This window comes from Perognathus longimembris, chromosome 15 (assembly GCF_023159225.1).
Source record: "Perognathus longimembris pacificus isolate PPM17 chromosome 15, ASM2315922v1, whole genome shotgun sequence".
NCBI lineage: Eukaryota > Metazoa > Chordata > Mammalia > Rodentia > Heteromyidae > Perognathus > Perognathus longimembris.
In genome coordinates, this window is record NC_063175.1 from 52,177,622 (window position 1) to 52,190,898 (window position 13,277).

Consider the following 13,277-nt stretch of genomic DNA (forward strand, 5'->3'; position numbering starts at 1 on the left):
AAACTTGTGGTTTCTACAGCTCTGATAAATCACAAAAAGGCCAGTAATTAAAGCTATTCGGAAAAGACACACAACATTCTGAAAGACTGAATCACATCAGGGTATTCTTATTTTTTTTTAATTCCGAACAGAAAAATGTCAATTATAAATGACCTAGCCCTCAATCAGTTTATGTGTGGTGGGTAGAATGGCCCCATGCAGGTCAACTGCTTGAATAAGCTTGGCAAGGATTCTTCCTTCCAGACTCCAGTGAGGAGAACAGCCATGCCAAGCATTCGAGGCAGAGAACTGCCCCAGGGGAGCAGAATTCTAGTACAGAGAAGCTAGGAGATGATACACAGCCATGGGCAAAGTGCACAGACCCACTAGTCACTATTTACTCTCAGCAGAGCCGTGAACACACTGAGATAGAGTTTAACACTTGGTATGTATCACAAATCCTGGCTAAGAGGATGACTATCAGTTGCAGAGAAAGAGGCATCTTTCTCCTTGGTCCCATCCTATCTTCTTGTTAAGGGTTAAGAGGAGAAGAAAGCAGGTGCAAATTATTGTATATACCATAGAATGGAGAAATATTAGGGTGAATCACAGGAGGATTAAGATTTTGAAGTGATGACACAGAACAGGGTGTATTGTACACATCACTACTTTCTGACAAGATAAAGTAATATAAATACTTTACCGAAAATTAATATAAGGGGAGGAATGGGTTGGGAAGCATTGATGGGAATGTGGAAAGGGGCAACAGCGATCAAGATCAAGATGGAGTATATTCATAAGCTGCTTTGTACAACTTTGAACAAATCCCTTTGTACAATTACTTAAAGATAATAAAATATTTAAAAAAAAGTAAGAGTTTAGCATGCTCATAACAACTGACACTGAAACCATGACAAAGCAAAAGATGAAATCAACTCAGAACATTTACTTCAGTGTGGAAAAGGGCCCTGTGATTTCAATTCCCCTCCCATAATCTTTCTGCCACCTGGCTCAGTCTGAACCTGAGCTGTGATATTCTCAGTTTTCCGTTGCCAGGAAATGTGTGAAAGGGAAGGTCGCAAAATTATTTATTTTAATGCTGCCAGCTTCTGACAATTTGCATTCTGACTTGGATGTCAGCAAGGAGCTGCTCCCTTAGCAGCATTCCTCTTGTTATTCTAAGTGACTTAGTTTTCATTTGAGCAAATATTGGAGTAAGTCTCATACATTTCAATTACAATGTTTCTTGTCAAATACCTGTAAAAGTTTATTACTGATTTGAAGGTTTTATTAGATTTTTTTAAGCATGTGTTAAATCTGAAACCTGAACAACGATGTGACTAGCTTGCTAAGTTATATGAAAGATATTTCCTTGTTCTTTCTTTTGCCTTTAATAATTTCCTCCTCATCTCCCATATGTCTCTGTGGATGGCTTCCTTCTCCTGAATTGTTTCAGTTAAGCATTCACATTCACACAAAAGTCCCCTGTCCTTGTCATTATATGGTAGTTTGTCCTAAGAATTTAAAGACCTCCGCATAGAAAATCTGAAAGGTTAACGGCAAATGAAATGGTGCATTTCGGTGTTACTGAGGACTTCATTAAAATTTAGTACTCATTATAGCTCTTTTCTAAGACCCTAAGTTCCCTTGAATGGTATAGCTCTCTCTTCTTGTAGTTTCATTATAACTCAAAAACTTTGTTTAAAACATCTTTTGTCTGCATCTTCCAGCATGAGACTTGTGACTAAACACCACTAAAGACCGCTGACAGGGGTAAGAGTTACCCATTGAGAGAAATTTTGTCTCTTTTCGAAACAGCTTTCAGTGAGTTTCCTTATGTATTGAGGGAGCATGTAATGAAAGCATGCTTCTGTTCATATAAGGATTTAAGCTGCTCCTATGATATAATTATTTACTGTAATTAACGTATGCCAGTATGGTTAAATTCCTTTGTACAGTTCAGACATACTTTAACATTGTAAAAAGAAGGAATGACAGGAAAGTAAAACAGGGCATCTTGAAGGTCAAGTATTATCTGGTAGGGATGTCCAAACAGGAAGGGTGAATGAAGGTGAATAGAGTTGAATTCATTTACACACTTCTGTAATAATGGAACACTAACCTATTGAAATGGTTTTAATAAGAAGGGTAAGTTTGATTGAGTATATTATATGTAGGTACCAAAATGTCATGATGACACACAGTCTTATAAAACCAATATATGTAAATAAAAACCGTTTTAGAAAGAATATTGGCAGTGCAGGAAATTAAGAAAAGAAATTAAAAATCATTAATTATCGATGTTACTGAAAGATCAATTTCTATCTTCATTTTGTTTTATTTGTCATGTGTTATATCTCTAATAGGTATAGACAAGAGGCAGACTGTATTTTATCTATAGTAGTTATACATAACTAATCAAATAATATTCATATATGCATATGTACATATATATTATATTTTCTTTTTCTCAATAGTATATCCTATGCATTTTTGTTTATTTTTAATCAATCATACATATTGAAATTTGCAATGACTATTACTGGAGTTAGCACAATACATTTAACTCTTTGTTATTCATTTCACCATCATCAAAGATACTGTATTATCGTAAAAACATAAAATATGAATTCTTTATGTCACTATAAGGAATTTACTCTACAGGCAATTGGAAACAATCTGGAAGTATTCAGATCAAGAGTGTCTTTGGTAGATACTTAAATAGAATCCCAGGAGTCTTTACTATGGATGAGTAAAAAGTATATCTTTATATAAATAACCTCAAAATAACCTTAAGGCCATCACTATACCTGGCAAAAATGTGGCTCTACAAACATGTAGTTCTACATATAAATCACCTAGCTTTTCATACCAATTCATGGTTGTTTCAGCTCACTCAATGTTGCCTTGGTATTTGCCTTTACAAGGATTGTTTTTCAATGTGTTATATGCTTGCATCATTTAACTTGTTTCAAAGAATCTCTTATATTCTCTAAAGTTAGGTTTAGTTAAAAATAGCCTAATGTATGTATTTTAGCAGATTGGTTAGCAATATGATATTTTTATTTTGCACACTTAAGCCTATTTATTGCACTAAGAAGAGACCCCTGGATGCTTCCTAGAGATTGAAACAACCCTGTTGAGAGCCTCAGCATTGGGGCTGGGAATATGGCCTAGTGGCAAGAGTGCTTGCCTCCTATACATGAAGCCCTGGGTTCGATTCCCCAGCACCACATATACAGAAAATGGCCATAAGTGGTGCTGTGGCTCATGTGGCAGAGTGCTAGCCTTGAGCATAAAGAAGCCAGGGGCAGTGCTCTGGCCCTGAGTCCAAGCCCCAGGACTGGCCAAAAAAAAAAAAATTTAAGAGCCTTGGCACTGTCTTAACGAGAATTGACATAGAAGAAATTTAAGATTCTCTTGTTCAACTTTATTTTTGTGTGGAGTAGAGATTGGAACTATGAGGAAAGAATGGTAAAATCAGGAAATCATTATGGTAACTTACTTCAGGATAATGGAAATTTAAAAAAAAATAGATAAGAGTTGGTCAGATAATTAGTCCTGAACATGTCTAGACTGAACTGGAATCAAGATCTCAATAAGCAGTAGAAAAAAAAAAAAAGCCAGAGGCATGTGACAGTCGCTGTGTCTGCCTGGCAATTAAACACATGGACAAAAAGCAAAAGAAAAACAAGGGAATTTTTTTAGACTTGTACAACTTCTTGCAGCACTAACTTTTCAGTTACTAGGTGGTATTTGTAACACAAGGAAGAAGGACAAAATAACTGATGGCTGTTAAGAGAGACCAGGAGGGCTCAGCTTCATTGAACTAACCCAGCTGTTAAGTGCCTTCCTGCTATCCATCCATTGTGTGCTTTTGTAATTCTTGTAAATGTGAAGAGACTGCCCTTAGTGGGAACAATGATTTATCATGAGAAGAAACACTGTAGTTAATATGCATATATATGATAGTATAAATATTTGAGCTTTTTTGTGCTCTTTCAATCAAGCTGAAGATACAAACTATAAGAGACTTTTAATCAGTCTTGTCCATTACTCTATTGCCAAAGGATACATTGTTTGAAAAATGAAATTAAGGCAGAACTAAGGAAATGGAAAAACCTCCCATGCTCCTGGATTGAGAGGATTAATATAATCAAAATGGCAACATTGCCAAAGGTGATCTACAAATTCAATGCAATACCCATTAATATCCCAACACCATTTTTTAATGAAATAGAGGAAGCAATCCTGAAATTCATATGGAACAATAAAAGGCCTAGAATAGCAAAAACAATCTAAGCAGAAAGAACAGTGTTGGAGGAATTACAATACCCAACTTCAAGCTGTATTATAAAGCTATAGTAAAAAAACAGCTTGGTATTGGCACCGGAACAGGCCTGAAGACCAATAGAACAGAATTGAAGACCCAGAAATGAACCCACAGAACTACGCCTACTTAATCTTTGATAAAGGAGCTAAAACATTAATCTGGAAGAAAGATAGCCTCTTTAACAAAAGGTGCTGGCAAAACTGCTTCAACACCTGCAATAAACTAAAACTAGATCCTTATATATCACCCTGCACCAAAATCAATTCCAAATGGATCAAATACCTTGAAATCAAAACAGACACCCTGAAAACACTAAAGGAAGGAGTAGGAAAAACACTTGGGCTCCTTGGCACAGTACTGAACTTTCTTAACAAAGACCCAGAAAGGCTACAAATCAAAGAAAGGATGGACAAATGGGACTACATCAAACTACAGAACTTCTGCAGGGCAAAGGACATAGCTCGCAAGATAAACAGAAAGCCCACAGACTGGGAGAAGATCTTTACCGGCCATTCAACGGACAAAGGCCTCATATCTAAAATATATTCAGAAGTAAAAAAATTACCTTCATCCAAAACCAAACTGCAAAGAACCAATAGCCCCCTCATCAAGTGGGCTAAAGACCTACAAAGAGACTTCTCTGATGAGGAAATGAGAATGGCCAAGAGACATATGAAAAAGTGCTCTACATCACTGGCCATAAAAGAAATGCAAATCAAAACATTGAGATTCCATCTCACCCCAGTAAGAATGTCCTATATCAAGATAACTAACAATAATAAATGTTGGAGGGGATGTGGCCAAAAGGGAACCCTACTTCATTGTTGGTGGGAATGTAAACTGGTTCAACCACTCTGGAAAGCTATATGGAGATTCCTCAGAAGTCTAAACATAGAGCTCCCCTATGACCCAGCAGCCACACTTTTGGGTATCTATCTAAAAGACCACAAACATAATTACACTAAAGCCACCAGCACAACAATGTTCATCCCAGCACAATTTGTCATAGCTAGAATATGGAACCAACCCAGATGCCCCTCAGTAGATGAGTGGATCAGGAAAATGTGGTACATATATACAATGGAATTTTATACCTCTATCAGAAACAATGACATTGCCCCATTTGTAAGGAAATGGAAGGACTTGGAAAAAGTTATACTAAGTGAAGTGAGCCAGACTCAAAGAAACATGGACTCCATGGTCTCCCTTATGGGGATTAATTAGCACAGGTTTAGGCAAGTCACAGCAGAGGATCACAGGAGCCCAATAGCTATACCCTTATGAACACATAAGATAATGCTAAGTGAAATGAACTCCATGTTATGGAAATGATTGTTATATCACAGTTCTAACTACTTTCAATGTGCCATATGTAACTGTAGACTCTATTATTGATGATGTTCTTGCATCACCTTTCTGTGGTTTTACCTACACTATCTCTGGATCTTATCTGAGTACATTGGAAACTGTGTATACAGGTATTAGAACTAGGAAATTGAAAGGGAATACCAAAATCGAGAGACACAGGATAAAAAAAGACAAAGAACTACAAAAGCAATACTGTAATTCAGTTTGATAATAAAAAAAATATAAAAAATGAAATAAAATAAAACAAACAAAATACAAAGTTGTTTTCTATAGTTTGGAAAAACATTGTTTCAGTGTTGCCTTATAGTTTGACTGATATTTTCTTTTATTTTCTAATCAGAATCATTATTTTCATTTGTGAGAGATGAGAAATGAAGAAGGTTGGTAGCTTAGTGAATTCTGTCACGGGTTTTTACATAAAGGCATGCAAAAATCTTGAGTCTGAAGTGTTCAGCTCATCAATTTGAGATCTTTGTGTTGGGTTACATGTGATAATGTTATCTTTTGAAAAGGAGAATTTAAGAGTTCTTTGTTTTGAAGCTGTTATACTTTCTAATGGCAGATTTAAACAAATTTAAATTTGACCCAGAGGTGGCAAAATGAGTATGGTAGAGAATGATTGATACTCTTCACATTATAACGTTGTTGAAAGGAGGCACGTTATTGTGTGGGCACATTTTATTTTCTTTAAGTCCAACAATTGGAGGGAGTCTCTGTGTTGATAATATTGTACCATGACACAATGTTCTCCAGTCTTCTGGGTATGTTGTGAGAAGATGACCTTTGCCACATCTTGATTTGAGTTCCTCAGCTGAATGGACTACCAGACACAGCTTGCATTTTCTTCAAAGTGTAGGATGATTGGCTGTCACAGAGGGGTAAAGATCAGATCTCTAAACCACCAGGTGGGAGAACTTTTAACAACCTACCCATAGATAAGCTGATTGGACAACAGCTTTGCTTCTTCTTCAGTCCAGGTCTATATTGGTTCTCTCTTTTGATATGTGTGTATTGACCCCAAGTACACAGCATCTCCATCAGTATGCTTACCAGGGATTGCTAAGAATCCCACACTATACATCCAGATCACACACAATGTACATGAATATATACACATGTATACACATATATATGCATACATATGTATATATATACATTACACACATTTGTGTATGTATAATATATATTTCAATAATTACATTACATGTAATTATTGTATTTTTTGGAAACGGAAAAGAGAGAGAGACAGAAAGGAAAGTTGTCAGAAAAGAAGGAAGGAAGGAACAAAGGAAGAAGAAGAGGAAGGTAAAGGAATTGACAGAGGGAAGAAGGGAAGGAAGCAAGGGGGCAAGGGAGGGAGGGAGGGAGGGAGAAAGGAAGGACTAGTTTGCATTGATATATAAGGCTTGAGCTTCTCATTTGTAGCTCTCAAATTTCTTTACATGTTTCATATACTTATTATCTTGATTATAATATGATATGTGGAAAATTTCCTACCTAGAATTCTAAAGGACTCTGGTGCAAGAGGAAATTTTTTTTAATGATGAGTTAGTGATTTTCTGCTATTACTGAGATTTTTCTATGCAATTCGCTTATAAATATCTTTCTTCTGTGCTCATGATTCATATATTTGCTCTTTGATGGCACCTCAGAATTTTGGAGTATCTGTTCATAACTTATGTTTTCTTAAATGTGCTAATTCATACACTTTGTTTTCAAGACTCAATATTATATCATCAATACAATCCAGTCTATCAATGAGGGATTCAATTGAGTTTTATATTTTTTGAGTTTTTCTGTTTCATAATCTTGATTTGATTTTCTTCAAGGCTTTTATGTTACTATTAAATTCCTCTTTTATATTCTGCATTGACTTCCTTATTCCATGCATCTGTTTCTTTATATTTTATTTGAATTAATTCAGGAATTTATATCTCCACTATTAAATTATGTCAATCATTCTTATTGTTCTTTGCAATTCTTTTCATGACATTTCACCTAGTTCATTGTCATTCTAGTTCTTCAGGAGACATGCTTGGATTTCAGAGGAGTCCTGTTGCCTTCTTTTTTCAAATTTCCAGGGTTTCTGCTTTGATGTGTATGCATTTGTGGTCAAGTCATTGCTTTGAAGTGTTAGCAAACTTTTGGGTCCTTCCATTAGAATTTTCCAAATGTTCATCCCAGATGGGGTCGTGGTAGATATCGTGGGCAGTTAATCATCCGGAAGCAGGTAGTGTAGCTTCTGAGAAAGACCTCAATTTTATATCGAATCAGATATTTAGAGGAAAAAATACCAAATATGAAGCAAAAAAGAAAAATAATGAATAAGTTTTTATACAAAGCACTAGGGTTTTCATAGGATATACCTGTAAGTAGAAGTCATTAAATTCAGAGGAATTAAGATTTAATTTTCCAAAAAGTGAAACTGATGGAAGAAAACACGGAAAGTGTAACGGAAGAAGAGAGTGAATTATGAATAATGATTGCAAGTAGACAAAATGATTAGGTTGCAAAATATAAAATAAAGAGTGTGACGATAGGACCGTGTAGTCAGTGAATGAACAAAAAGAGAAAAAAGCAAATAAAATAAAAAGAAAAGTTTAAAATGAAAGTCAGGTCAACGCTTCATCCTTGTTAAGGAAGGGAGTGCGTGTGTGTCGTGAGCTCCACTGACCCAGCAGTGGTTTGTGCTCGATGCTGAGCACCAACATTCTGTGTGGTTTATTTTTCTTTGGTTTTCCCACTGTGTTCATTGTTAACTCATCTCTAGATTCCAATAGTGTGTATTTTTCCCTCTGCGTGCATACTGACTGGGTGTGGTAGAGGTAGGAGATTACAAGTATTGTCAAGAAGGAGAAATGTCGAAGAATAGGGTACTCCAGGAGGGAATGTTACATGGTAGAGAATTAAACTAACCTCAAGTAATCCCTGATCTGAGACAAGGCACTGGTATTTTCACAAGAATTTTTTTTTTGGCCAGTCCTGGACTTTGGACTCAGGGCCTGAGCACTGTCCCTGGCTTCTTCCCGCTCAAGGCTAGCACTCTGCCGCTTGAGCTACAGCGCCACTTCTGGCCATTTTCTGTATATGTGGTGCTGGGGAATTGAACCCAGGGCCTCATGTATAGGAGGCAAGCTCTCTTGCCACTAGACCATATTCCCAGCACCTCCCCCCAATTTTTTTTTTTTAACAAATCAAGGTCATTTGTTTTTCTAATATATAATGAAAATTCCAGTGCCAGTTTAAATACTTCATCAAATGATTGTAAAAATACCTGTTATCAGTGTTAACCTACACTCTGGATTTTAGGCAAATTTAATTTTCATTTTAAGCCTTTGTTTCCAAGAAGGAGAAATTTTAGATAGATACATAGATACTAATACATAGATACATAGATGATAGGTAGATATAGATACATGTACATGTAGAAATAGATAGATAGGTAGATAGATAGATAGATAGATAGATAGATATAGAAAGATTGAGCTATAGCTCTAGTTCAATCTATAGCTCACAGGGAAGGAGGCTTGTGACAGTAGTGCCAAACATCTTCCGCACTAAGGAGCTGTGATTTACCATGCCTGTGAATCCATTTCCTAGCATGCTATGTGCGGGGTGACTTTTATTGGGTAATTATGTTGAATCTTTTCCTAAACCTTTTGTTCCCCAGGCAGCACCATCTTTTGCGTCAACCCCCATCTGTATGCTTTGCTCATACATCATGCTGGTGACAGCTTCAATGGTGTGCTGAAGCAACAGCTCATCAGAGCACCAGTGCACTGTGATGATTTATCATCGTAACACATCATCAGAAGGAGGCAGCAGACTGATATATGGCCAGAAGCATTCAGGAGTGCTAGGAAGGAGAATATTTAGATGTGCCCGAAGATTCAAGGAAACGTGAAGAGCTCACTTTAGCAGGCCTTTGTAGGAACCCAGTTGTGGTGGTATTAGTGGGTGAAAGAAATGTATTCACACTGAATGCAATCAGTCACCTGACTGTAGTACCTTAATGGAGTATTTTGATTAAATTCCTATAGAAATTTTGCACACACAGTTCAGACTTTGTAAGAAAGTCTGACATAACATGGAAGATATTGTCTTACATAAGAGATACTTTGGAGCTTGCTGTTATTATTCAATTTTCTAGAGGGGTGTGCAGCTTCTTAAAATAAATGACTCACTTTTGGAAATCATTTCTTATAATGAAGAGATTCATGTGAGAGTATATTTAAGAAGTGGAGAATGTATTTCATCTTATAAAATAATGGAAAACCAAAAATATCCAATAATTTTGATCAACTGAATGTTGATAAAATTCAAATATTAAAGGAAAGTTATGTGTTTTGTTTTTCATCTTTACCTGATTAGAAAATGACAACAACAGAGTCTAATTGGTTGCAAATGTTCTGATAAAATTCTCTATTTCTAATGGGTGTTGGATAGAAACCAATGGAATGACTTTTATCTTTCATAAAGAATTTATTCTTGAAATTTTAACAATAATTAATTCATCTGTACTGAGTATGTCAACTTCCTTTATCTTGTACATCATTCAATTTGCTTTGTTTTTCATGTATGATGTCTGATAAGGCTTCTGCCGGTGGGAGTCGATTTGTGGGGAATTAAACTGATCCACTGTTGGAAGCCCAGGGGTAACTTCTCACATGGGGTTCTGCTCCTGGAAGGACAGAGTGTGCTTGCTCTGATTTTGATGTACCCATATGTCCTGCTACTTGAAGATGACCTAGACTTCTTGCTTTTCAAAAATATCTCTTGGAAAAACTCACAACACTGCATTTGTCAAGATTTTATCAATCCTTAGTCTCAGTTGGATGAAAAATAATTCCTGAGTGAATTATTTCTTCTCCATTGAATGGAAGGTTGTTATCACCAACTTTATTGGGTAGTAAAGAAGAGACTAAGTCATACATTTTGCTATCAGCTTGTAAGTTTCATATGCTCAATATCCAGTCCCTTATTTTATCAGTTTGGATACAACGTTTTCCTAACTCCTTCCTATCCAAGCTCAGCTCCCATATTTTTATTTATTTTTGCCTGACTTTGAAAGCACTTATCCTTATGCAATATATCATCCTAATGTATCTGTTTACTAGTATGTCTGTCCCCAGGAGGCCTTGAGCTTTATGAGGAGAATTATGTTTTATTGATCTACGTATATTCTCAGGGGTGGTTCATGACAAAAACCAAATCAATACAGGGTGGAATCATATGTTTTCACTCCCCTGTCTTAAATATTTGAATTATTATACACCAGAATGAACTTCTATTGACATGGAAATTGCTTTTGGTTTATCTGTACCATCTTATCTGTCCTATATTTGGTTGCTAATATATGAATTAGATTTAATTTTCCAGGGTTTCTCTTCTCACTCTGATGAGAAAAGGGCACAGTGACATACGCATAGACCTGTAACATATGCTGTGTTTCCAAATTACAAACCAGGGTAATCATAGCAACAAGAAGGTTATTGATATGAACTAGTGAAGTAATGCATAAGGAAGGAGAAAAACAAGTCTGTGCCTTCTAAGCAAAATTGCTCTTTGATTTCATCAGAAACAACTGGAAGAAGACTGGGGAAAGCAGAATGCCAAGCCCCATCCACCCACCCACCCATCCACAGTTCTGGAATGGGGAAGTTGGACCTAGAATTCTCTTACTTAGACTTGTTATGCTGGTAGAGATATCCGTGAGTGGACCATTTGGAGTACATTGGACTAGGTGATCCATGATTCCAGAGAGTAATGGCAGGGACACAAATTAAGACATGTAATTGGATGCACAGAAGGGAATAATCTTTATCAAACATTGACACATTATTTTCAGCAATGAGAAAAGAACTGCTCTTGAGTTTGGAAAAAAAATTAATGAGGTCTGCTATGATTTTCTGGCTTTTCTGCTGGGTGATAGTATTAAAAGAGCTAAAAAGGAAGGAGAAAGAGAGAATTTCACGCTCCTCTTGTTTTCTGGGTTTTATGTGTGTGTTGGAGTGTCCCTGCACTACCCAATCTGATTGAACATTCCGAGCTTATGGATAAATATGTTTGCACTGCCATCTCCATCTGATTTAGATGTTTACATCATGCATATTTCCTAGTGAGACTGATATTCCTGTTCTTTTTATTGGAGAAGCTCTTATTCCACTTCATCTTCTGAAGAACACACAAAACACTCTTCAAGCATAAGGAAGATTTGATTTTATCTGGGGGAGAAATGGAGCAGACTCGTTCATTTTCTAGAAGAGCAGGGTTTCCCGCGGTCCAAGTTGCTCATTTGTGACAAATATCTACTTTGAATGCAGTGTCTGCCAGGGCCACTCCATATCACCATGTGAGAGGCAATTGCAGGACAGAGCATAGTGAGACCATGTGAACCACATGTTATCTATGGTGCTGTGCTACAAACCCCTTGTCTTCTGCCTAGAAGTGGCAGAACTCCTGAAGCTATGAAAGGCTACTTCAGCTTTCAGGAACCAATTTTACCCATCTCATTGGTCTAGCAGACATCCCTAACAGGGACTTGTGTGAGCAACTAGGTATATTACCAAGAAAAGAAATAAGGTTTTGATGCGCAAAGAAATGGTGATAGTTAAGGAAACTATTTTATCAGTCTTCAGCATCTAGGCAAGCAGAATATTGGGGTTTGAGAATATCACTCCATGGAGATCACAGCATGTTGGCAAACAGTGGGTCAAGATGAAAAGGAAATGTACATTTCTCTCTTAAGATAATGGAATTGAATTCTTGATGTGGAAGAAATAGCTCCGTGGCCTTTAGCAACAGGTGGTATAGTTTGTGGGGTTTAAAGTCATGAGTACTTTCTTTGCAGCTGAAACCAAAGCATTTTATTTAAAATCAGTAGCAGCCTTTATTTAGAAGGACAGTTCATGTTAAAGTTTGCTTTAAAATATCAAATAGAGTTTGGTAGTACATGGAAAGTTAAAACCACTCAAATGACTAAACTGCTGATGCATGAATACCATAGATTCACCAAGAAACATGTGTTGTTAGGGAAACTACACACAGAAAGACTATTTATTGTTTAGTTTTATTCACATGAAATTCTAGAAAAGGCCAGGTAGTGATGGCAGACATTTGAGCAGTTTTGGAAAAAATTGAGGATGGGTGGTTATGGCAAAGAGCTACACACAAACCTGTGCTGGATGCTGGAGAACTTCTAGGTCTTGAATGAAAAGTTTGTGTGATCTTAGTATCATTTTGGTGAACTCATATTCCTTAGCTTTTCTGCCTTCAACTGATACTACTAAAGCTTCTTTACTCCGTGTTACCGTGTCTTTGAGGTTGGATTATTTCAATTGCCTTGGATTGCCACTTTAATAAGGTATTCAATTTTACAGTTTCATTGGAATTTGGGATGTGAGATCTTATAATTACATTATTTTAGTCAGGCGCTGGTAACTCACGCCTGTAATCCTAGCTACTCAGGAGGCTTCGAACTGAGGATCATGGTTTAAAGACAGCCTGAGCAGGAAACTCCAGGGAACTCTCATCTCCAATAAACTACTCAGAAAAAGAAGTGGCACTGTGGCTCTAGTGGTAGACATCTAGCCTTGAG